The sequence below is a fragment of the Saccopteryx bilineata genome, chromosome 8 (genome assembly GCF_036850765.1).
Source record: "Saccopteryx bilineata isolate mSacBil1 chromosome 8, mSacBil1_pri_phased_curated, whole genome shotgun sequence".
Taxonomy (NCBI): Eukaryota; Metazoa; Chordata; class Mammalia; order Chiroptera; family Emballonuridae; genus Saccopteryx; species Saccopteryx bilineata.
This window is the reverse complement of record NC_089497.1, coordinates 65,076,051-65,102,760: the sequence shown is the minus strand read 5'-3', so window position 1 is coordinate 65,102,760 and position 26,710 is coordinate 65,076,051. Positions and strand designations below refer to the sequence as shown.

Here is a 26,710-nt window from a genome sequence, read left to right as displayed (position 1 = left end):
AAAAAATACAAAAAGGAAAACCAAGTTTTGTCATTATTTGATTTAACAAGGTTAAATTACTCTATTTCTGTAATATTTTCTAAATACTCATTTCCTGTACTTGTCTCATCACAGGGTGATAAACATTTCTTAGACACTCATCCGTTGCCATTTTGAGTAGGGCTGCTTTAAGGACATGTAGAAAAGGGATATTACATTTGGGGTACATTGGGGTGGAAAGGCACAGAGCTGGGAAGTTGCTCAGGGCTTCTACTTTTCCAGTTATTTCCTATCTACATGTCTTCCCACTTGTTTCTTACTTGAAAATATGTATTGAAAGGTAAGCTGCAAGAATTGGTCTAAAGCCATGTTGTAGATGGATTGAGTTAGGATTGGAAAATCTTGGCATTTTTGTATGCAGCAGGCAGCATAGACCAGCTAAAATACCACAGTAGTGAGAATAAAGACTTCTGGTTCTGCCCCCCCTTTCCCTCGCTGACAAAGCTGCATTACCATGTCCCCCATCTGCCTGAGCCCCATTTCCCACTTTGATAAATCAAAAGTATGGAGCAACGGTTTTCTAACACATCTTTTAACACTAGTAAGATAATATGAAAACAGCATCAAACCAAAGAGATATAACAAAGCTAAGAGCTAAGCCTAGGTTGATAAAGATCAGCACAAATGCATGGAGAACAGTAAAAAAAAAAGCCTCTAGTTATATTAAAACATACTGTAAGTATATTATTTTCTTGTCATTGATGTAAGAGATGGGTTTAATTGGAATATAAAACAAACTTTTCAAAAAAGTTTTTTAAAAGGGAAAATTTACTCTCTGTTTTAAGGTCTTTTAAAAATGAAAAGTAATAATACCAGGTGTATCTGCTTCAACTATCTTAATGAAAAAATATATAACAATACTGTAAGGAAAGTTAAATATATCTGTCTTCAAGAATTGTCCTAATTCTGCCACTTACTAGCTTAGACAACTTTAACAAATTGCTTGCTCTCTCTAAATATTTGTTTTTGTTTTGCTTTATCTGTAATATAGAAGTAGTAGGTAGCTTATACTATTATTTTACTATTGAATGAAATATTTAGAGAAAGCACTTAGCCAAGTTCTTGGCATGGAAAATATACTCAAAAATCAAAGTTATCTCATACATTAAAAAAATAGGGCCCTGGCCGGTTGGCTCAGTGGTAGAGAGTAGGCTTGGCGTGCAGGAGTCCTGGGTTCGATCCCCGGCCAGGGCACACAGGAGAAGCACCCATCTGCTTTTCCACCCCTCCCCCTCTCCTTCCTCTCTGTCTCTCTCTTCCCCTCCCATAGCCGAGGCTCCATTGTAGCAAAAATGGCCCAGGCGCTGAGGATGGCTCTGTGGCCTCTGCCTCAGGCGCTAGGATGACTCTGGATGCAACAGAGTGATGCCCCAGAGGGGCAGAGCATCACCCCCTGGTGGGCATGCCGGGTGGATCCCGGTTGGGCGCATGCAGGAGTCTGTCCGACTGCCTCCCAGTTTCCAGCTTCGGAAAGATGCAAAAAAGAAAGGAAGGAAGGAAAGGAAGGAAGGAAGGAAGGAAAGGAAGGAAGGAAGGAAGGAAGGAAGGAAGGAAGGAAGGAAGGAAGGAAGGAGGATATGCCTTTTAAAATTAATAATATTTGCCTGACCTGTGGTGGCGCAGTGGATAAAGCATCGACCTGGAAATGCTGAGGTCGCTGGTTCGAAACCCTGGGCTTGCCAGGTCAACGCACATATGGGAGTTGATGCTTCCAGCTCCTCCCCCTTCTCTCTCTCTGTCTCTCTCTCTCTCCTCTCTAAAAATGAATAAAAAAAATAAGAATACTTGATTTAAATTTAAGTTTCTCTCAAAAATAGAACATATACACCTGATATGTGGTGATGCAGTGGATAAAGCATCAACCTGGGATGCTGAGATTGCCAGTTTGAAACCCTGAGCTCACCCTGTCAAGGCACATAGGAGAAGCAACTACTACAGTTGATGCTTCCCACTCCTCTCTCCCTTCTCTCTCTCTCTTTCTCTCTCTCTCTGCCCTTTTTCTCTGAGAATCAATAAATAAAATCTTTAAGGAAAAAAATTTTTCTAAAGAATATATGTCACCAATTGCTAAATAATTATTGCTAAATGATGTTTACAGTCCATGAAAAAACTGTAGAAAATTATTAACTTTTATTGTACTTATGATATGGCAGCACTATCTTATGTATTTTATTGGAATCATGTAATCCTTACTGAAAAAAATATATAATCCTGTGAAGTGTTATTTTCAGATTAGGAAATTGAAGCACAAAAATGTTATGTAGTCTGCCCATATCAAGAGTTAATCAATGTCAGGACTTGATTAGAATCTTGGTTCCCTGTATATACATTTTTTATCTTCTGAAAGATTTTTCCCCAGCTTTATTGAGGTATATAAAAAACTGCACATGGGGTCCTGGCCGGCTGGCTCAGTGGTAGAGCATTGGCCTGTTGTGCAGAAGTCCCGGGCTCAATTCCCAGCGAAGGCACACAGAAGAAGCGCCCATCTGTTTCTCCACCCTTCACCTTCTCCTTTCTCTCTGTCTCTCTTTTCCCTTACCGCACCCAAGGCTCCATTGGAGCAAAGTTGACCCACACGCTGAGGATGGCTCCATGACCTCTGCCTCAGGCACTAGAATGGCTCTACTTGCAATGGAGCAATGCCCCAGATGGGTAGAGCATTGCACACTCATGGGCTTGCCAGGTGGATCCCGGTCGGGCTCATGTGGGAGTTGTCTCTCTGCCTCCTCGCTTCTCACTTCAGAAAAAATAAAATAAATAAATAAATAACCTGCACATAATTAATGTATACAATTTGTTGGGTTTGGACATGTGTATTCGCTTCTATTGCCGTCACTACAATTTAGGTTATAAATATCTAGTTTAATATGGATATTTAGAAAGGTTTTATGGAGAAGATCAGCTTTAGAAAGATTGAAAATAACAGAGGAGTATTCTCTTCTAAGTAGATGTAACGAACAAAGTATGAGATGAGACCAGGATTATTCAAGGAAAATTTACTTTATGTAGAAAACAAACACTAAGTACCTATTACATGCAGATTACTCTTCTAGGAGTTGTAGTTATATGGAGACAGACAAATATGGGTCTTACCTTTAAAGGTGCTTATAGTCTAATAGGGGATGTGCACAAAGTTATGGTATTTAATCATAACTCAAGATAAAAGGTGATAAGTCACCTAAAGTTCAGCCAGAGTTCCAAGAATGAAAAAGTGTTTATGGAATAGTCCCCTTTGAGTCATCTTTAAAATGATGCTAATAGAGATTTGCAAGTAGGACAACATTATAGAAATGATTATCAGCACAGTGTTGGGTCTACCTGAAGCCTATGTGAGGGTAGGAGACAGAGTCCATCAGTCTGTCTGGTGATGAGTGAAGGAGGGCCGCATGTCGGCATATGTGTAGGAGGGCCTGACCCAAGGAAGGTGTATCAGAGTCCTCTCTTGCCCTCTATCAGAATTTTACCTTAGCTCCATTCTGGGCTGGCAATGACATTGCCAAGCACACCCTGAAACAATTTCAAACTCTTGCATTATCCCCTTCAGCTGACCTGATCCCATCATGTACTCTCTCTTTCCATCACTTTGCCTGTTTAATGCTGGAATTTTCATTGACACTATAGCTCATTTGTTGAAGGTCTTTAAGTGCTTTCTTGTCAAAGATCTGCTGAATTATAGGCTGCACCCTGGAGAAATGGAACAAAATATAAATAAGAGGTGTGAATGGAGTAAGTTCCCCTGTGGCCATATTGCTTTGTTTCCTCAAAGCACCGCTCCCCCCTTCAACAAGTGAAATGATTCAAAAATATATTTTTTGAATTTTTGTTTGATTGTTTTTTTTATGTAGCTTCTTGTAACTTTTAACAGTTTTTCTTAATGATCAAAGAACTGTTACAGTATGGTTAAAAGTAGGAAGAGGATATCAAAAAATTACCTCCAGGTGACAGAAGTACAAAGAGGATACCTTTACAAATGTAACGGTTAGGAGGAAACCTTCTTAATTCAAATGATGAAATTAGTATCACTGATAATGGGACAAATTGAAATGTGCCTATTATTTGATATAGTAGGAAGAATACAACTTGTCTATGTAACAGTCTCACTAAAGTACTAAATTTGAAACATTAGGAAACAAGCAAATCCAGATTATGTAACATTCTGCAAGATAGTTGTCCCGAATACTTTAAAAAAGTCAGTGCTGGACAAGACTGTGCTACATTAAAGGAAATTAAAATGACATGCCATTCAAATACAAGGTATGACTTTTGATTAGATTCTGGATTTAAAAAAAAAATGACTATAAACTATTTGGGTCAAGGTTAGAGAAATTTGAGTACAAACTATATGTTCTCTCCAAAATAATGGTGTGCTGGCTGTGCAGATCCTAAGACTGAAGACAACACTATTGGAACACAGTATCTCTGGAAATGGATAGTGTAAGATATCTGAGAATGGACTGAAAATATCTACCAGCTTATTTTTTTTTTAATAAATTTTTATTAATGTTAATGGGATGACATTAATAAATCAGGGTACATATATTCAAAGAAAACATGTCTAGGTTATTTTGTCATTAAATTATGTTGCAAACCCCTCGCCCAAAGTCAGATTGTCCTCCGTCACCCTCTATCTAGTTCTCTGTGCCCCTCCCCCTCCCCCTAACTCTCTCCCTCCCTCCCTCCCATGTCCTCCCTCCCCCCCCCCCCCACCCTTGGTAACCACCACACTCTTGTCCATGTCTCTTAGTCTCATTTTTATGTTCCACCAATGTATGGAATCATGTAGTTCTTGTTTTTTTCTGATTTACTTATTTCACTCCGTATAATGTTATCAAGTTCCCACCATTTTGCTGTAAATGATCTGATGTAATCATTTCTTATGGCTGAGTAGTATTCCATAGTGTATATGTGCCACATCTTCTTTATCCAGTCTTCTATTGAAGGGCTTTTTGGTTGTTTCCATGTCTTGGCCACTGTGAACAGTGCTGCAATGAACATGGGGCTACATGTGTCTTCACGTATCAATGTTTCTGAGGTTTTGGGGTATATACCCAGTAGAGGGATTGCTGGGTCATAAGGTAGTTCTATTTGCAGTTTTTTGAGGAACCACCATACTTTCCTCCATAATGGTTGTACTACTTTACAGTCCCACGAACAGTGAATGAGGGTTCCTTTTTCTCCACAGCCTCTCCAACATTTGCTATTACCCGTCTTGTTGATAATAGCTAATCTAACAGGGGTGAGGTGGTATCTCATTGTAGTTTTGATTTGCATTTCTCTAATAACTAATGAATCTGAGCATCTTTTCATATATCTGTTGGCCATTTGTATCTCTTCCTGGGAGAAGTGTCTGTTCATGTCCTCTTCCCATTTTTTTATTGGATTGTTTGTTTGTTTGTTGTTGAGTTTTATGAGTTCTTTGTAAATTTTGGATATTAGGCCCTTATGTGAGCTGTCGTTTGAAAATATCAGTTCCCATATAGTTGGCTGTCTGTTTATTTTGATATCAGTTTCTCTTGCTGAGCAAAAACTTTTAATTCTGATGTAGTCCCATTCATTTATCTTTGCCTTCACTTCTCTTGCCATTGGAGTCAAGTTCATAAAATGTTCTTTAAAACCCAGGTCCATGATTTTAGTACCTATGTCTTCTTCTATGTACTTTATTGTTTCAGGTCTTATATTTAGGTCTTTGATCCATTTTGAATTAATTTTAGTACACGGGGACAGGCTGTAGTCGAGTTTCATTCTTTTGCATGTGGCTTTCCAGTTTTCCCAACACCATTTGTTGAAGAGGCTTTCTTTTCTCCATTGTGTGTTGTTGGCCCCTTTATCAAAGATTATTTGACCATATATATGTGGTTTTATTTCTGGGCTTTCTATTCTGTTCCATTGGTCTGAGTGTCTATTTTTCTGCCAATACCATGCTGTTTTGATTATCGTGGCCCTATAATATAGTTTAAAGTCAGGTATTGTAATGCCCCCAGCTTCATTCTTTTTCCTTAGGATTGTTTTGGCTATTCGGGGTTTTTTATAGTTCCATATAAATCTGATGATTTTTTGATCCATTTCTTTAAAAAATCTCATAGGGATTTTGATGGGAATTGCATTAAATTTGTATATTGCTTTGGGTAATATGGCCATTTTGATTATATTTATTCTTCCCATCCAAGAACAAGGAATATTTTTCCATCTCATTGTATCTTTTTCGATTTCCCTTAACAATGCTTTGTAATTTTCATTATATAGGTCCTTTACGTTCTTTGTTATGTTTATTCCTAGGTATTTTATTTTTTTTGTTGCAATCGTGAAGGGGATTATTTTTTTGAGTTCGTTTTCTAATATTTCATTGTTGGCATATAGAAAGGCTATGGACTTTTCTATGTTAATTTTGTATCCTGCGACCTTACTGTATTGGTTTATTGTTTCTAATAATCTTTTTGTGGAGTCCTTCGGGTTTTCGATGTATAGGATCATATCATCAGCAAAAAGTGATAGCTTTACTTCTTCTTTTCCGATATGGATGCCTTTTATTTCTTTGTCTTGTCTGATTGCTCTGGCCAGAACTTCTAGCACCACGTTGAATAAGAGTGGAGAGAGTGGACAACCCTGTCTTGTTCCTGATTTAAGGTAGAAAGTCCTCAGTTTTATGCTGTTTAATAGGATGTTGGCTGATGGTTTATCATATATGGCCTTTATCATGTTGAGATATTTTCCTTCTATACCCATTTTGTTGAGAGTCTTAAACATAAAATTGTGTTGTATTTTATCAAAAGCCTTTTCTGCATCTATTGATAAGATCATGTGGTTTTTGTTCTTTGTTTTGTTGATATGGTGTATTACGTTAACCGTTTTGCGTATGTTGAACCATCCTTGAGATTCTGGGATGAATCCCACTTGATCATGATGTATTATTTTTTTAATATGTTGTTGTATTCGGTTTGCCAGTATTTTGTTTAGTATTTTAGCATCTGTATTCATTAGAGATATTGGTCTGTAGTTTTCTTTCTTTGTGCCATCCTTGCCTGGTTTTGGTATGAGGGTTATGTTGGCCTCATAAAATGTGTTTGGAAGTATTGCTTCTTCTTCAATTTTTTGGAAGACTTTGAGTAGAATAGGAACCAAGTCTTCTTTGAATGTTTGATAGAATTCACTAGTATAACCGTCTGGGCCTGGACTTTTATTTTTGGGGAGATTTTTAATAGTTTTTTCTATTTCCTCCCTGCTGATTGGTCTGTTTAGGCTTTCTGCTTCTTCATGACTCAGTCTAGGAAGGTTGTATTGTTCTAGGAATTTATCCATTTCTTCTAGATTGTTGTATTTGGTGGCATATAATTTTTCATAGTATTCTACAATAATTCTTTGTATATCTATGATGTCTGTGGTGATCTCTCCTCTTTCATTTTGGATTTTATTTATTTGAGTCCTGTGCCTTTTTTCCTTGGTGAGTCTTGCCAAGGGTTTGTCAATTTTGTTGATCTTTTCAAAGAACCAGCTCCTTGTTTTATTGATTTTTTCTATAGTTTTTCTGTTCTCTATTTCATTTATTTCTGCTCTGATTTTTATTATCTCCTTTCTTCGGCTGGTTTTGGGTTGTCTTTGTTCTTCTTTTTCTAGTTCCTTAAGGTGTGAAGTTAAGTGGTTTACTTCGGCTCTCTCTTGTTTGTTCATATAGGCCTGAAGTGATATGAACTTTCCTCTTATTACTGCTTTTGCTGCATCCCAGAGATTCTGATATGTCGTATTTTCATTTTCATTTGTCTGTATATATCTTTTGATCTCTGCGCTTATTTCTTCTTTGACCCATTCATTTTTTAGAAGTATGTTGTTTAGTTTCCACATTTTTGTGGGTTTTCCCCCCTCTTTTTTGCAGTTGAATTCTAGTTTCAAGGCTTTATGATCAGAAAATATGCTTGGTACAATTTCAATTTTTCTAAATTTGCTGATATTGTCTTTGTGGCCCAACATATGGTCAATTCTTGAGAATGTTCCATGTACACTAGAGAAAAATGTATACTCTGTCGCTTTGGGATGAAGTGTCCTGTAGATGTCTATCATATCCAGGTGTTTTAGTATTTCGTTTAAGGCCACTATATCTTTATTGATTCTCTGTTTGGATGACCGATCTAGAGCCGTCAGCGGTGTATTGAGGTCTCCAAGTATGATTGTATTTTTGTTAGTTTTTGTTTTAAGGTCAATAAGTAGCTGTCTTATATATTTTGGTGCTCCTTGGTTTGGTGCATATATATTAAGGATTGTTATGTCTTCTTGATTCAACTTCCCCTTAATCATTATGAAATGACCATTTTTGTCTCTGAGTACTTTTTCTGTCTTGTAGTCAGCATTATTCGATATGAGTATTGCTACGCCTGCTTTTTTTTGGGTGTTGTTTGCTTGGAGTATTGTTTTCCAGCCTTTCACTTTGAATTTGTTTTTATCCTTGTTGCTTAGATGTGTTTCTTGTAGGCAGCATATAGTTGGATTTTCTTTTTTAATCCATTCTGCTACTCTGTGTCTTTTTATTGGTAAGTTTAATCCATTTACATTTAGTGTAATTATTGACACTTGTGGGTTTCCTACTGCCATTTTATAAATTGCTTTCTGTTAGTTTTGTATCTAGTTTGATTCTTCTCTTTTGTTTTTCTATCATTTGTTTTTGTTTGTTTGTGTTCCATACTTCTTTCCTCTGTTGCTACCTTTTTTAAGTCAAGTGTTTTTGTGGTGGTTTTTTTAAGGGTGGTTACCATTAAGTAATGAAAAGGGTACCTACCATATTCATTGTAGTACCCTATCTTATAAGTATTTCTGCACTTCATCATCCTTTGCTACTGTTAATCTCCATCCTCTCCCCCCTTTTTTTCCTTTGTTGTCACAGTTTAAGTTTGGTTTTATTGTGTTCTTGGTGGAGCTGTTACTTGTGGTGTTGTTTTCTTTTGTTCTTTGAATCTGGTTGGAAAACCCCCCTTAGTATTTCCTGGAGTGGGGGCTTTCTGTTGATAAATTCTCTCATCTTTTCTGTATTTGTGAATGTTTTTATATCTCCTTCATACTTGAAGGATAGCTTTGATGGGTATAGTATTCTTGGCTGAAAGTTCCTCTCTTTCAGGGCTTTAAATATTGGGGTCCACTCTCTTCTAGCTTGTAGAGTTTCTGCTGAGAAATCTGATGATAATCTAATAGGCCTTCCTTTATATGTTGTACTCTTCTTTTCCCTGGCTGCCTTGAGAATTTTTTCTTTGTCATTGGTTTGTGTCATCTTTATTATGATGTGCCTTGGAGTGGGTTTGTTGGGGTTAAGAAAACTTGGTGTTCTGTTTGCTTCTTGAATTTGAGGCTTTAGTTCCTTCCACAGGCTTGGGAAGTTCTCGTCTATTATTTGTTTGAGTATATTCTCCATTCCATTTTCTTTCCCTTCTCCCTCTGATATACCTATTATTCTTATGTTATTCTTTCTGATGGAGTCAGACAATTCCTGTAGGGCTTTCTCGTTTTTTATTATTTTTGAGTCTCTTTCTTCTTCTCTCTGTTGTGCCTCAAGTAGTTTGTCTTCTATTTCACTAATCCTATCTTCAATCTTGGCTGTTCTGTTAGCTAAGCTTGTTACCTCGTTTTTCAGCTCGTGAATTGAGTTTTTCATTTCTGTTTGATTTGTTTTTATAGTTTCAATTTCCTTGGTAATATATTCTTTGTGTTCATTGAGTTGTTTTCTGATCTCCCTATATTGCCTTTCTGTGTTTTCTTGTATATCTCTGAGTATTTTTAAGATTTCTATTTTAAATTCTCTGTCATTTAGCTCCAAGGCTTCCAATATGTTAAGTCTTTTCTCCATAGATTTTTCCACATCTATTTGTGTTACCTCTCTTTCTTTTGTATCCAGAATATTCGATTTCCTCTTTCTTATCGGCATCTGAGTGTGGTCTTATTGATAGCACTAATTAGAATTAATAAAGAGTAAAAAGAAAAAAAAAAGGGTAAAACACCCCACAAAAAAAAACAGTAATAATTTATTATTTCCCCCTTTTTTTCTCTCTTCTCTTTCCCTCCTCTCCCCTCCTCAGGGAAATATTGTGCCTATAATGGAGGGCCTGATTTGGGGTGAAGAGTTCAAGGGGCAAAAAAAAGGGAGTAGGGACCTACTAAATGCAAAAAAAAAAAAAAAAAGGAAGAAAATCTTAGACAAGCATAAGATGATTTGCTTGTAAGTGATGGTCAACTAAGAGATATAATGAGAGGGATAAGAGGGAATCAGAAAAAAGGACCAAAAAAGAATAATAAAGAAGAAAAAATAAAAATAATAAGTAAAAATCTGTTGTATTAAGTGGAGCGAAGACTAAATACAATGGAGACCTTGGGTTGGGAGGACCCAAAATGCCACAAAAATAAACAAACAAGAGAAAAAAAAATAAAAACAAAAGCAAAAAAGAGAAATAAAGCCAAAAAAAAGCCTTGAGTCCCAAATTAACTAATTTGTTCGTGATTGAGGATTATATGGGAGGAAAGTAAAATGAGAAAATAAAAAATGAATAGAAAGGAAAAAATAAGAAAAAGAGCAAAACGAAGGAAGAAATACAATAGGAGGAGAAAAAAACAAAATAAAGTAAGACAAAAAAAAAAAAAAGAGGAGAGAGTGAGAGTTAAGTGTTTTGAAGTATAACCTTAAAGGAGGGTGAGGATGAAGAAGAAAAATAAAATGCAACACTCATGGGTAGTGTAGTTCAAGAAAGGGGAAGCATAAGATGGGCAGAGAATAGAAGGACCGAGGTGGAGGAAATAAAGGCAAAAAGATAGAAGAAACAAACAACAACAACAAAAAATTAGTGGATCAAGTTGTAAAGTCTGTGGGTTTTTCTTGATTTTGAGAGGTTAACTTCTTCCTTTTTCTTTTCTCTCCCTCTTCCTAGTCGGTGACTCTGTACCCCAGGCTCTGCCCCTGTGTCACTCTTAGGTAGGGATTTGCAGTTGATGGGATTCTATGGCAATGTCATATAATTGGCTTTAGTCTTGCTGGAAGTAAAGGCTTGTTGGCGTTTGCAGGGTCCAACGATGAGAGAGTTTGCTTTCCTGGATTCTCTCTCCTAGTCCCCCCTTTCTGAATTAGCAGCCTGGTGATCCAGCTATAAGGCTGCAACTGCTTCTGCCTGGGGAGTAAGAGGCTCAAAGAGCTGGGAAATCCCCACTCTATCCCCACTCAGTGCAAGGCTTTGGGAAAGGCTCTGAGAGTCAGGGCCTCCAGTGTAATCAGGCGGGGGTGGGAGTCAATTGTTGTCAAGGTGACTGTTCAGCGCCTATCATTTAGTTGGACCTCTCAACCCAGGCTTTCCACACTTTGTAGCCTGTTTTTGCAGGGAAGAAGAGGCACTAGTCTCTGCTTACGACTAGTGTAGTATAGACCTTATTATCTGCCAAGTCCTTCTTGTTAGCGTTTATCCCTGAATATGGAGGCTCTATCAATCAGAAGTTGCCCCCGCCCCTTTAGCGAGAGGCACTAAAAAATATCACGCCTCTTGTCTTGGATCGCTGAACTGAGAGAGATCTTATCAATTAGAACCGAGGGTGCGCAGATTTTATGGGTTAAGCTAATTTCAGTGATTGGGTCGCAGCTGTGCTTCCGAAGGTATTTTAGGCTGCCTGCACGCGCCCCTCCCCCAACGCTTGATTGTTAGCTTGAATGGCTGGGTGAGGTGCCCCGCCCACGGAGAGAATCTCCCAAGCCTCTCCCGCTCTCCCCGCCGCTGGCGGCTGGACCGCACCAGGCGCAGGATAATGGAGCCCCCTGGGTGTGCGGGCCAGCAGGGTGCCCTGGGCGCGTGGAATGCCCAAGGCACGCACGCGAATGGGGCGCTCCGGGCACCGGTGGCCGGCGACCCCCACTCGCAGTGTGCGGGCCGCTGGGAACGTCAGCGGTGCTCAACCAGACCGGGCGCACGCGCGGCTGCTCGCGGCGGCTCGCGGTGGCGGTTCGCGGCGGCCGCTCGTGGCGGCGGCTCGCGGGGGCTCACGGCGGCTCGCGGTTCCCAAGTATATGGGCTGACTCACCGCAGGCGCACTCCCTCGCGGCTTGAATGAGCGTCGCTGCTGCGGTAGCTTCCTCCACACCCTCGTCTCTCAGATTCAAGTGATAACAGTCCTTTTGCTTTCAGTTTGTGTGGAACTCCGGAATGCTCCGAGGATAAATTTTCCTGTTTCTAGTTGATAAATTTGTTGTGATTTAGGGGAGAGCTGTCGGACGCGCTTCTCACAGCACCATTTCCGTGACGTCACTCCTACCAGCTTATTTTTAAGCAGGAAGCTGTAGTTATTTTTGGCATTGTTTACAATGTGTTGTCTTATTCCTTTAAAAAAACAACTGAAGTGTTCATCTTAAAATGTTTAGTGGGCCCTGGCCGGTTGGCTCAGTGGTAGAGCATCGGCCTGGTGTGCAGGAGTCCCGGGTTCGATTCCCGGCCAGGGCACACAGGAGAAGCGCCCATCTACTTCTCCACCCCTCCCCCTCTCCTTCCTCTCTGTCTCTCTCTTCCCCTCCCACAGCCAAGGCTCCATTGGAGCAAAGATGGCCCGGGCACTGAGGATGGCTCTGTGGCCTCTGCCTCAGGCGCTAGAGTGGCTCTGGTTGCAGCAGAGCAATGCCCCAAGATGGGCAGAGCTTCGCCCCCTGGTGGGCATGCCGGGTGGATCCCAGTCGGGCTCATGCGGGAGTCTGTCCGACTGCCTCCCAGTTTCCAGCTTCAGAAAAATACCAGAAAAATAAATAAAAAAAAGAAAGAAAAAAAATGTTTAGTGAACTATCTGAAGAATTCTTATGCCTTCAGGAAACACTATGTAAATTCTCTTCACAGAACTTGTCATTTACCTAAGCGTACGTTGTCTCTGAGTATGGTTAGTGAGATCTACTGAGAAAATTTGCATCTATCCAGAAGTTTGTTCTGAGGGAAATTAGGCTTTCCTGCCTCAAAGGACAATAAGACAGACATGGGAGACAGGAGGCAGCAGGGACTGGGCACATGGTAAGGCTCAAAAGAAGAAAGGCATGGATGGGCATGTGATATGACTATGGATAAAACCACCTCACCTTATTTGGCACTATGTATCTTCTCAATCAAGAGCAAAAGGGAGATCCATAGAACGTTCGTGAATAAGAAGCAGAATGCCTTAAACAACAGGGATGATAATTCACTTATTTCCCATGTTAGTAAGACCAATCAATAAGTGAGCATGTCTAGAGGACTTAGAGTGAGATGGTGAGGAAACTGGAAAGTGCCATTGAGGCACAGATGAAGGTGTGGGGAGAAGAAAACCTGGGACCCTGACTGCTGTTGGAGATCTGCCACGTGGAAAAGGAATGGACTGTGCCTCCAAAGTTAGCACCAAAGGCAAGTGAGAGGAAGCTAGCATTTTCCCAATCAATATAATGAATTAACTCTTTTCTTTTTAACAGAAGAGTCAAAAGTGTGACTGGTGGAAAGAGAACAGGATCTGGAGTCAGGAGGCCTGAGCCCCCATCTGCTGGTTAGGGGATTTATGCTTTCTGGGGATGGTGGTGGCTTTGGAGAGTTGGGAGTCTCTTAATCCTTCAGATTTTCCATGTGTTCCTAGATCAAATGAAAATAAACATTCTGTGGATGCCCAATAAACCCTTGTTGGGGAAGTGGTGAGAGGTATCAAATCATCTCATGGATGAGATTCAATTTGGGAAGTATTGCCCAATTATGACAGTCAGTGACTTAGGTGACTAAACTTGTCTGTAAATCAGCCTCTTGCATCTAATTTCCATCTAGTTCTACTCCAAGGTTAACATGATTATAATTAACATTTTTATAATACTCTGTTAAGCACTTTTATACTTGTTATATTATTTGAGCTAGACAGCAGCCCTGCAAAATCCACAGTATGTTTATTTTCATTTGATTTAGGAACACACCGAAAATCTGAATGATTAAGAGACTCCCAACTCTCCAAAGCCACCACCGTCCCCAGAAAGCATAAACCCTAAGCAGCAGATGGGGGCCCAGGCCTATTAACTCCAGATCCTGTTCTCTTTCCACCAGTCACACTTTTGAGCACCATCTTGTGGGATTGGTCATTGACTCTGAGACCAGTTAAGTTAACGTCTGCTGAAGCTTTTTCATCAATACAAGGAACAATATGATTGCTTTGAAAAGCACTCACAGGGTCTCAAATGAGAGCTACTAGGTAGTTTCTATTTTATTATTTGTATTATTTTGTGTCAAGAAGATGGTTTCCAGAGTGTTCCTGTCAATTACTAACTAGGAAATGACTCTAGCTTCCTCTAGTACAGACAGAACCTGGGGTCTTAAGGATCTCTCTCTCTCTCTCTTTTTCACAGAAAAATGACCTAATTAATTAAAACCCCCAAAACCACACCAGAAGTAAAATAGAAAATGAGTGGTTTAGAGAAAAGGTTATATTGATTGGGGGAAAAAAATGGATTTCTTGGTTTTGTCTCTCTGCAGCTCTTTGTTTAGGGTATCCGTGGGTCATGGGAACAGTGTTTTCTAGTTAATGAGACATGTTAGATATATTTCCTTTTGTGGTAGGGATTTCTGGTAAAGTGTTTGCTTAGGGAAATATATGTTTACAGCACTAAATAAATTATCCTAAGCATTGTAATGTGTTCCATCTTAGCACATGTTAATTTTTAATTAATTTGGTTATATGGGTGTGTTTTTAAGCATTGATTTGGAAACCTAGATTTATAATACCATAAAGAAGATTCAATCTTAGAAACTTATCTAGAACAAACTTTCACTTTTCAGAAAACTGTAAGCCCAAATGACTCCTTCAAGGTCACACAGCTGGGAATGTATTGAACTGTATGGCCAAATTTCTTCTCTAATAAAAAATAGAAATGACCCTTTGCTTGGGGGAGAAGGAATGGTGGGGCTATTCAGAAGGGAGAAAGTAAGTGAGGTCCAGCCATTTTGTTGAATCCAGACCTGGATACACCTTATTCAAACTGGGTAAAGAATACTTTGCCTTGAAGAATAATAACATAAAATTAATAGCTTCTTAAGACCTATGTGTACATACTGCCCTGAGTTCTTTAATTTTCAAATAAAAAAATAACTGACATGACCCCTAATGCTTTTATTATCCTTACCAAATTACTTAGTTGTCATATTTATTGCTGTTTCCACGAGAATGTAAATCTGACTGGAGGCAATGATTTTGTTTAGTTCACTGTTGTGTCTTTGGTCCTAGAACAATACCTGGTTTATAAGAGATATTTGATATATGTTTAATTAATTAACAAACATATAAGCAAAATTGTGAGCAGCCATTTCATATTATCTGTGTGAGGACATTAGTATATAGTAAACCACAGAGGGAAAATACTCTATTCAGAGATTTATGTAGCATTTTATGGACTCATAGTTTTAGATTTGGAGGGAATCTGAGAGACTAGGAAAATCCTCTTGTTTTTACAGATGTAAAAATAAATAAATTTTCTAGGCCCACAAACCATTTAGTGACAGAGCCATGAATTATAACTTTATCATTTCTTTCTTTTTCTAAACTTATTTTTAATCACTTAAAAGGAATTGGAAAATGTATAGATTAAAACATGTTTGATACATTCAATGAACTTCAAGTCAAAATTAGCTTGACATCGTTGAACTTGATCTCTTTTGTACGTGTGTTCTATGAAAATTAAGGATTGATATTTGTCAGTGGATAGGTTACATAGTTAAGATTTTCTTTCCCTCCCCCCCCTCCCTCCCTCCCTCCCTCTCTCCCTTCCTTTCTTCCTTTCTTCCTTCCTTCCTTCCTTTCTGTATTTTTCTGAAGTGAGAAATGAGGAAGAGGCAGACAGACAGACTCCCTCATGTGCCCAACCAGGTTTCACCAGCATGCCAACCAGAAAGCAATGCTTGGCCCCTCCGGGGCATTGCTCCACTGAAATTGGAGCCATTCTAGCACCTGAGGCAAAGGCCATGGAGCCATCCTCAGCACCAGCATCAACTTTGGTCCAATGGAGCCTTGGCTGCAGGAGAGGAAGAGAGAGAGATAGAGAGAAAGGAGAGGGGGAAGATGGAGAAGCAGATGGGCACTTCTCCTGTGTGCCCTGGCTGGGAATCGAACTTGGGACTTCCACATGCTGGGCTGACGCTGTACCGCTGAACCAACTGGCCAGGGCCAAAATTTTCTTTTTATAGTATAGATCCCATTTTCCCTCACTCTGAGATTCCTTTCTAGACATTGGTTTCCAGTATCATCTCTTAGCTCCTCAATTTTCATCTGGTCGAATCTAATTGTGTCAGGTGGGCTGGGCATTACATTGAAAGAAACCTCCTTTCCCCATGGTTAAATATGTTTTCTATGGAAAGCAGTTCTGAAGGATCAGTAGGCTCCTTCAAGGATATAAATCACCACCCAAGATTAGTGTTTCATACTGTCTTAATGCAAAAAGTAGATTCCCATTCATTCTATTACATTGGGATCACCATTCTCTTTATCAAAGGATAAAAAGAAAAGTAGAAAAGAGATTCCTACTTTATAATTAAAATTTCTTTGCCTAACAACTCTGAAAGAAAATTTGCCATTCTAGACGAGAAAGAGCTGATGGGGGTATACATTGTGTTCAGCAAAACAAAAGTCTCAGTTCATAGTTTGTCTGTGGTTGTGTAATGAGAAACATGAGAACTGAGACCTGAGCCTACATGTGCTAATTATGCATTTTCTGATCTTAAACACACAAGTACAGATAACTGTGAACTCAAATCTCTTTCCCCTTCAAACCAACCTTAATCACCCCCACCAGCACTTTCCCCATAACTTTCTCTAAAACACTCAGATAATTATCTCCTTCCAGACTTTGAAGTGACATTAGAATTGTCAGAAGACATAATTAATTGATTGTCAGCAGAGCCATTGTTTGAACATCTGTGGAGTTCTACTTGGTAAGCATCTGTTGTAATTTTAATTGAATGGATTCATTTATCTACAAATATTTATTGAGTATCTACTATACACCAATCATTGTAATGTATATTATGGGAGATAATGGAAGTGAACTAACATCATGGCCTAAGAAAGAAAGCATTTGTTAAATCCTCTTGCACCAAGGGATTTAATGGAAAATAAATTTCATGACTGGCAATGCAGAAGACATTCTTTTTCTTCCAGGTTTATGGATTTTGCCACTATTACCAACTGACTTGTGTTAAAATGCCAGAGAAGTCCATGAAGAGACACCATTCATTGCTGGGGTGTAGAGACCAGTTAGCAATAAACTATCTATGGTTAGAGCTTTCAGCAAAAACATTTGGGTGCCCTTAAACAAAAAACAAGCTGAAAATATACAAAGTCAATAAACTAGGAAGTCCCAGAAGCAGGTCCGAATTAATGACCTTACTCTAATCTTCCCCCAAATGTGACTCTGATGTCAGTCATATTGCATTAAATTCTCCCATATTCATTAAAGCACTGCATAGCTCTGATTTCTGTCCTCATTTGGTTCTCTATCAAGCCTTCAATATGTGAATCCTGGACCCAGCTCCACTCCTATGTGAAAGTGAGGATCAGTTGTTAAAATTCAACAAGAGCCTGACCAGGCAGTGGCACAGTGAATAGAGCATCAGGCTTGGATGCAGAGGACCCAGGTTCGAGACCCTGAGGTTGCCAGCTTGAGCGCGGGCTCATCTGGTTTGAGCAAAGCTCATCAGCTTGGATCAAGGTCGCTGGCTCAAGCAAGGGGTTACTCGGTCTGCTGTAGCCCTACGGTCAAGGCACATATGAGAAAGCAATCAATGAACAACTAAGGTGTTGCAACAAAAAAAACTAATGATTGATGCTTCTCATCTCTCTTCATTCCTGTCTGTCTGTCCCTGTCTATCCCTCTCTCTGATTCTCTCTCTCTGTCTCTGTATTAAAAAAATTCAACAAGAAAGATAGTATGGGCATTTTAATGATATTAATTCTTCCTATCCATGACTATAGATTCAACATAATTACTAACAAGATACCAATGACATATGTCACAAAACTAGAACAAATGATCCAAAAATTTCTATGAAATCATAAAAGAACCTAAATAGCAATGGAAATTTTGAGAAAGAATAAAGTTGTAGGAATCAGGCTACTAATATCAAACCATACTATAAGGACATAGTAATCAAAACAGCATGTTACCGGCGTAGAAACAGACATATATATAGCTCAATGACACAAAATATAGAACTCAAAAATAAACCCAATTAATATTTGACAAAGGAGGTGAGAACATATAGTGATGTAAAGAAAGTCTATTCAATAAATGGTGTTAGGAATATTGGACAGATACAAGGAAAAATATATATATGTATAAAGCTAATCCACCTTTTTATACCATACACAATAATAAACTCAAAATGGATTAAAGACTTAAATTTTAGACTCAAAACCATAAAATCTTAGAAGAAAACAGTGGATCTTGGACATTTCTAATAGCAATATTTTTTTTCTGATCTATCTCCTCAGGCACAGGAAACAAACAAAAATAGACAAATGGGACTATATCAAACTAAAACATTTTTTGTACAGCAAAAAAGGAAACCATTAACCAAATTAAAAAACTCACTGAATGGGAGAACATATTCACCAATGATATATCTGATAAGCGGTTAATATCCAAAATGTATAAAGAATTTATAAAATTCAACACCAACCCCCGCCCCAAACAATCCAATTAAAACATGGACAAAAGACCTGAATAGATACATTGAGCTATATGTCTGTTTCAAAAGGCCAATAGACACATGAAAAGATGCTCAACATCACAAACCATCAAAGAAATGCAAATTAAAACCACAATGAAATATCAACTCACACCTGTTAGCATGGTATATCAAAAAATCAATATACAACAAGTGCTGGTGAGGATGTGGAAAAAGGCAACCCTTCTGCACTGTTGGTGGAATTCAAACTGGTGCAGCACTGTGGAAAGAAGCATAGAGGGTCCTCAAAAAATTAAAAATGGAACTGTCTTATGACTCAGCAGTTTCACTTCTGGGAATTTATCTTCTGAAACACTAATTCAAAAGAATATATGAAGCCCTGTGTTCATTGCAGTTTTATTTACAATAGCAAATACTTGTCCATCAGTACATGAGTGAATAAAAAGGTATCATACATTTATACAACAGAATACTACTCAATTGTTAAAGAAAAAAGAAGGAAATCTTATCTTTTGTGACAGTGAGGATGGACCTGGAGAACATTATGCTAAGTGAAAAGCCAGAGAAAGATAAGTACCCTATGGTTTCACTCATATATGAACTCTAATGAACAAAATGAATTAATAAGCAAAACAGAGGGCCCTAGGCAGTTGGCTCCGTGGTAGAGCATCGTCCTGGCTTGTGGAAGTCACAGGTTTGATTACTAGCCAGGGCACACAGAAGAGCCCATCTCCTTCTCCACCCTTCCTCCTTTCCTTCCTCTTTGTCTCTTTCTTCCCCTCCCTCAGCCAAGTCTCCATTGGAGCAAGGTTGGCCCAGGTGCTGAGGATGGCTCTATGGCCTCCGCCTCAGGCACTAGAATGGCTCCAGTTGCAAAGGAGCAATGCCCCAGATGTGCAGAGCATCGCCCCCTGGTGGGCTTGCCAGCTGGATCCTGGTTAGGCATATGTGGGAATCTGTCTCTCTGCATACCCGCTTCTCACTTCAGAAAAATACAAAAAAAAAAAACAAGGCAAAACAGAAACAGACTCAGAGAGCAGGATGACAGCTGGGGTAAAGGGCTGGCTGGGTTAGAGGGGTGGAGGATTGAGCACAAAAAAAAAAAAAAAGAAAGAAAATCTCATGGACAGAGACAACAGTGTGGGGGTAGGTGGAAGAGGGTAAAGAAAGGATAAATGGTGATGGAAAGAAACTTGACTTGGGGTGGTGAACACACAATACAGTGTACAGATGATGCATTATAGAATCATGCACCTGAAACCTATCTAATAATTTTGTTAACCTGTGTCACCCCAATAAATCACATAAAAAAGAAAAAAATATATATTCAGCAAGGAAGAATACAAAGACTTTGCAGGAATGACTTGTTGAGTGAGGGAGGCTAGGATGGTGTGGTCGGCAAGAGTTGATGGAAAACATTGAACCTCCCCTGGCTCTCTCTTTCCTATTCAGCTTTAGGACCATGGCAAAGTTAAAAAAACACTTAGAAATCTAGTTTGAAAGTTTCCCACTCTATGGTCATTGGAGGGCACCTTCATAATTTTCTCCTAAATGCAAACTATCTATACTATCATTTGCCTAACATTTTTGTTTAAATCATTTTTAACCTACTTTATCTTCATCCATGTCGACAATATCCATAATTTGATTTTATTGGTTGAAGTACTTGTTGCTTTTTCCCCTAAAAGACATTAAATTAAATACCGTATTTAAATTTAAAAAATATCAATGAACCTACTAATATTTAAAATATTGAGAAATGTGTATATAATTTAACGTGAAGACAAACTGATGAACACTATAGTGAAATTATGTCTTCTAAGGTTACCCACTGAGTTATTTTCTAAAATAAACATTGTTACACTAAAGTTGTCATGACTTGCTATGACACCTTAGACCAGCGGTTCTCAACCTGGTTGAGAACTGCTGCCTTAGACGAACTCCTTTTCCATGAACTTCATCTCTCATCTTAGATTAGACTTCATGACATACCGAGATCCTTTGGCCTCTTAATTTATTTACCTCAAGTACTTTTTTTAAAGCAAGAGTAGGGGAGATACAGACACAGACTCCCATAAGCACCCCAACTGGGATCCACCTGGAACCAATGATCTGCCCATTTTGGGCTATGCTTGCAACTGAGCTATATTTTAGTGCCAGAGGCAGAGGCTAAAAGGAGACATCCTAGCACCCCGGGATGATGTGCTCAAATCAGTGGAGCCATGGCTGCAAGAGAGGAAAAGAGAGAGTGAGAGAAGGGGAAGGGGGAGAGGTGAAGAAGCAGATGGTCGCCTCTCTTGTGTGCCTTGACTGGGAATTGAATCCAGGACATCCAAATACTTTTAATATATTGTCCTCTATACATTTAAAATATAGGTGGATGGGAAAACAGTGGCCCTATATAGAATTACAACATTACTTGCTTCAAAGTTCTATGGAAAAATTGAATAAGAAACTCAAGAATTACATTTCCTAGACCATTTTATACTCTGCTCAGTAGTGTTCCTCATTTCTTAAGGTTTATGAGAAGGTTCACTGCATTTAAAGTAGCTCTGAGTGGCAGTTAATGAAAATAAATAAGAATGCAGAATATAAGAAAAGCTATATATTGAATACTCTGGTTTCTCTTCAGATTGAATAAATCTTTTGCCTTTTACCAAGAAATACTATGTACTCAGTTGGATACCTTAGCATCCCTGTTTAAGGATTTAATAATAATAATAATGGGTCAATAATAATGTTGTTTACTAATGGTACTGGCCTACATGGTGATACTAATATTGGTAAACACTAATGTGACAATAGTCTTCTGTGTAGATATATAGCACCATAAAAAATGTATGATTTATCTTTGTTACAAAGCTTGGTGAAATAAGCACTGAACTTGGAATAAGGAAATCCAAGTATAAGTCTTATATCTTCTTTATGTGAAATAAGTGACATTTGCAATGTGCTTTAGAACAGAATATGCATTATTTAAAAAACATTCTTTTACCAGTTTTAACATGAGAGTTTTCATTTTTCCAGAGAAATCAGTTTATCTAAGGACAGATTAAGAGATGAAAAAATTCTTAATTTAGGTTTTCTGAATTAAATTACCTGTACGTGCAATAATTATTTATAACCTCTTACCCGTCCTGAGTTTTTATTTCACCTATTAAAAAATATTATTACTATCCCTAAAATATATTCTAAACATAACAGATCAAAAGTTTAAGACATGTTAGTATCACTTCCAAGAACAGTATCTCGTTTGATCTAAGCCATTTATAATTAGTACCTCTGAATTTTTAATGTTAGTGTTTGCCTCTCTTTGAATTAACACATTTTTAATTATGTTCTCTTGTTATTGCAATATCATTAGATAATACAAAAACTGTTTTTCAGTCGTTGTGTGTGAGAAAGCAACATGCAAAGACATACCACGTTCTCATTTGCTGAGTAAACTACTCTTGCTTTTTAATGTGGAATGTGGGAGAACTAATTGAAAAGAAACAAAAATGAAATTTGACTCAGATTTTGCAGAATGAATCATAACCCACTTTCTTATCTGAAATGTGAAGAAAAAAGTTGAAGAAAGCCAAGCAGCACGCAGCTTTGCTGTCAGTGCCCCTTCATCAGTCCACAGTGTTTTTCAGCAGAACAAAGGGTACACCACTATTGGCAGAGGATTGTATGGAGTAGAAAACCTAGTTCATTTTTTCTTTGTCTGTAGTCTGCTGAATGGACATTTTTTTTTCTTGCCTTGGTTAAAACATTTCAATGGCGAGTTTGGGACCCATCAAGCCACTATTGCCCAAACTATTGAGAAAGTGCCTATGACCTCTGTAGAGGCCAGTCAGAGACTGAACATGCTGAGACTAACTGATTCCAGTGTCCTTTGTCAGGCAACAGAATTCTGGCTGAGGTGAAACCACTGCTTCCTTAAATTTAACTTATTTGGGTTATTGATGTGAATGATAAGGAAAAATGTAGATGTTGTCCTGCTGAGGTCCAAATCCAGATGTATAATCTACTTTGCTTGCAAATTAACTTAAAAAAAAAAGAACTTGTACAAACAGAGACACTATAACCTACCCTAGAATATAGTCTCTAACTCTTAAGTCAGAATTAAATTCTTTCTAATTCTTGTTATTATTATATTTTACTCATGTAACTTTACTCATAACTTCTATGGTTTTTATTTCTTATCTATGTATGTATATGCAATATATACTATACATATAAATGTGCATGTTTCTGTGGCTATCCCTCCTAAGGGATACTATAAGATCGCTAAGAAGAAAGATTACATCTTTCTTAAATGAGGAAATAGAGCTGAGAGAGATCTTAGATCTCTCTATGCCACTCCACCAGGAAGGACTTTTGCTTGTAATGGAGGTTCTCTAGTCTGACTCGATCCTAAATATTTCCCCTAACATTTCTGTTTAAAATAAGACTTATATACTGAGCACATATCATATACTACAAGTTTTATATGTGATACTCACATTTCTTAACTAGCCCTTATGCAGTAGGCACTACTCTTTTACAGATTAGGAATTTAAGCAACAAGAAGTCAAATAATTTTCCCAGGGTCTAGTAATTATTTCAGGTGTAATCTGAACCCCAAACCTGGCTTTTAGCCTGAGCATATACTGTGCCTATGATTTTAACTTTAAGAAAATCAGCTAAGTAGGCAGAATATTGAACACACAGTAAATAGGTCCTATTGTATAAATGGGCTCTGATTGGACTTGCAGAGTCTCTGCTCATCACATGACTTTTCTGCCCAATCCCATTCTATTTTTCCTCTGCTTTTCTTAGGGAATTATTTAAATATGATTTGAATTTCTCTGGTTGAAGGCTCCCATCACTGACCAGGCAGCGGGGAGAAATCCAGGTGTATCATCCCTCTGTTTGCACTACAACAGGTGTCTGCAGGAACATCCTCTTGGTGCCCCTACAAGGGTAATAATGGTGCTCAGCTGAGCCACTTACTCCAGGTGATGGAGGACAAGTGCTGAATGCAATACTCTTTTCGTTAACAGCACTTAAGGTATTCATCTGTTCCCTCTTGAATTTGAAACACCTGATTCTTGTGATTTTAGCACATCTGTCTCTATAAATCTCCTTTTCTCATCCCAATCCAGTGCTGTCTTCTTTCACACACAGAAATAGTTACTTTTCATTTTCATAAATCCATCCACAGTGGCATGTTCTAGTCTAATGAGCCTTAGAAAAAGCAGTCCAGTCTCAGTGCCAAAGTGGAGATAAGAGAGGGGAAAAGGAACTTATCTTGAAAATAAGGTCACCCTGTTGACATGTCGTCAGGCAGAAGAGTTAAATGCAATAGCTAGCAATTGGCTCCCTAAGTCGGAAGTTGATGCTATTTTAGGCCATTAGGAGGAGTGTCAATGTATCTGTGAATTTTGGCATTTTATTTTACTAAGGTGGTTCAGGAAGCCAGACGCTGATTAACTGCTTCTTCGACTTAGTTCCCACTCCTAATTTTGGATGTGTGGTGTCTTCAAGTAGCTGTTGCAACACCTTGATTTTTAAAGAAAACTTTTCTTCTGCTTCTAAAGCAATCCTGCAAACAGTTTACCCCACATCCTCCTCTCCTGGAATCTCCCATCCTCTGCATCTCTGGTCACAGGCACGTGGGGATTCTTTTGCTTCTGGTTCTCCTCTGGCAGATCAAGGAACAACTCAGGTGTGTGCATCCAGTTACCAGCCCAACTTTGCCCGAAACTGCAGCATTCTCGCTGATACGTTAGGCCCACGGTGGAGTTCTTTGGAAGATCACACAGGAAGATACCTGTGGAAGGAATGGCCTCAGTATTGCAGTTACTTGTGAAGTCAAGAGATACCCTAGACAGGCCACAAGATTTGTTTAGGTAAAATTAGGAATATTCTAAATTTTGTGTTTGTTGATAAGGGGTTGGAATCTGATTTCACATATAGACATGTTTTAAATGAGAAAGCTAAGGATCTCTAGATAAAAAAAAAATGTATGGTATTCATTTGCTCCTTTACTTATTTATTTAATAGTTATTGAAGGCCTACTATGTACCAAGCACTGCTCTTGGCATTGCCATTAAACATTAGTCTACAAAATAGAGACAATGTTTACAAACAACTGAAATTCAGTATGACAAATGCATCACCATACATAGGTGAGCAGTGCCATGGGAAGAAAGAAGTTAGAATGGCTCCTATGACGGGCAAACTGGGGAAAGGTTTTCAATATAACTGATGTTGGGGCTAAACATTAATGGAATTTTCCAGGTAAAGCAGGAATTTAAAGGCATTTCAGACAAATAATTCAGTAACTACAAAGAGACTGAAGAGGGAATTGCTAAATGTGCACTATGACTGGAGAATAGTGTATAGGAGGAGAAATGAGACTAAAAGGATGATCTTGGTCAGGTTAAAAAGGCTTTTTATTCCTACTGAAGAGGCTAGAATCTGTTTTGAAGGCCTTGAATATCCATGAAGGATTTATCCAAGGGAACAACGTGATCTGAAAGATATTGGTTAAAGATCCCTCTGGGTACTGTTGGGGGGATGGGTGTTAAACAGAAGAAGATTTGAGGACTGGACATCAGTTGGGGTGCTATTTGCATTAGTTTAGGGAACCTATGAGAGTCTGAACCAAAGCAGTCATGTTGTGGCATTTCAGGCAAGAGTGAGAGGAATGAGCTGAGGCTCGTTCCTGGGCTTCTGTCTTGGGTAAATGATGATATTAAGTGAGATGAGGAAACAGAAGAAGTTTAATAGTGACATGCCATCAGTCCCCTGATATCTTCCATGTAAAAAACAATTTAGTTACATTCATCAACGCTTATTGAGCACTTACTGTGTGCAGGCACTGGTATAGGCACTGGGACAACAGTCATGAATAAAGGAGGCAAAAGCTTCTGTTTTTTGGCTTCCATTCTAGTAGTAGAGACAACACATAAATAAGTCAAATATATAGCATGTCAGATGGTGGTATATATTACAGAGAAAATTAAGCACGAGAAGGGTTAGTGAGTGCTTCCGTGGTGGTGGAATCGAAATAACTGTAAATAATGTGACAAATGCAACTGCGAGGTTCCTATTGTTGGTGAAATCTGGTCTGTCTAATTTTGTTTTCTTTCCATTTGTGTTTGTTTTACAAATTATTTTTTTTCGTTTAAACAAAGGAAATAAACAGCAATAGCAATATAAACACTTCCAGACACATAGAAGTATATACACAATGGTTTGTGTTGCCAACATAACTCATGCCAGGAAAAATAACAAAGAAAAGAACAGCTAAAAAGTAAATATAAAAAAGGGGAGGGGATGTAGAAGCTCCTACAGACATTAATTCTTGTCATTCAAATCTTAGGATGGTTTGAGTTAGGAAGTCATAGAATGGAAAAAGATAATCAATATTTGAACCAGGTTAATAATTCTGATAGTCTAATTGCTGGGGAATCTTAGATTTATTTCATTCCTCAGTTGAAAAAGAGAAACCTTAGACCTAACAAGGAAGTAACTTACTTAAGGTCATCAAGATAGGTCTAGAACTCAGGTTTTCTTGCAGCACATTTAGGGATCCTCTTATTATCTGCTATACCAGAGAGGCCCAAAGTTTGGGATCTGGGCCCTGACATCCTGGGTTTGAATTCTCCTTTGCTTGAGAAAGTGTCACCTCTCTTTGTACCAGTTTCCTCACTTGAAAAATAGGGATGATTATATTAGTATTTATGACAGTGTTTCTGAGGCTTAAATAAGTTAATAGTAATACATGTAAATTACTTACAACAGTGCCTGTCACACTTAGTTTTCAGAAAATATTCACTATCTTATTATACTACCAAGAGAATTAGAGCATCATGGTGTCAGTTCCTTAGGCTTTGTGTGTTTGCACATAAACTTGAAATGGACCACTGATGCTGGCCACGTGTAAGATCTGGAATTTCCAGTTAAGATGTTAAAATATTGACTAGTTCTTTGGGGGTAAAGCACATTAAAATAACTTTGACATTCAT

At 38.4% G+C, this 26,710-nt stretch overlaps 1 protein-coding gene across 12 annotated transcripts in view; it reads left to right on the top strand.

Annotated features, from left to right (window-relative positions):
- LPP (LIM domain containing preferred translocation partner in lipoma) overlaps window positions 1-26,710 on the top strand; it is a 736,954-nt gene that overhangs the window by 550,472 nt on the left and 159,772 nt on the right. The window lies entirely within an intron of this gene.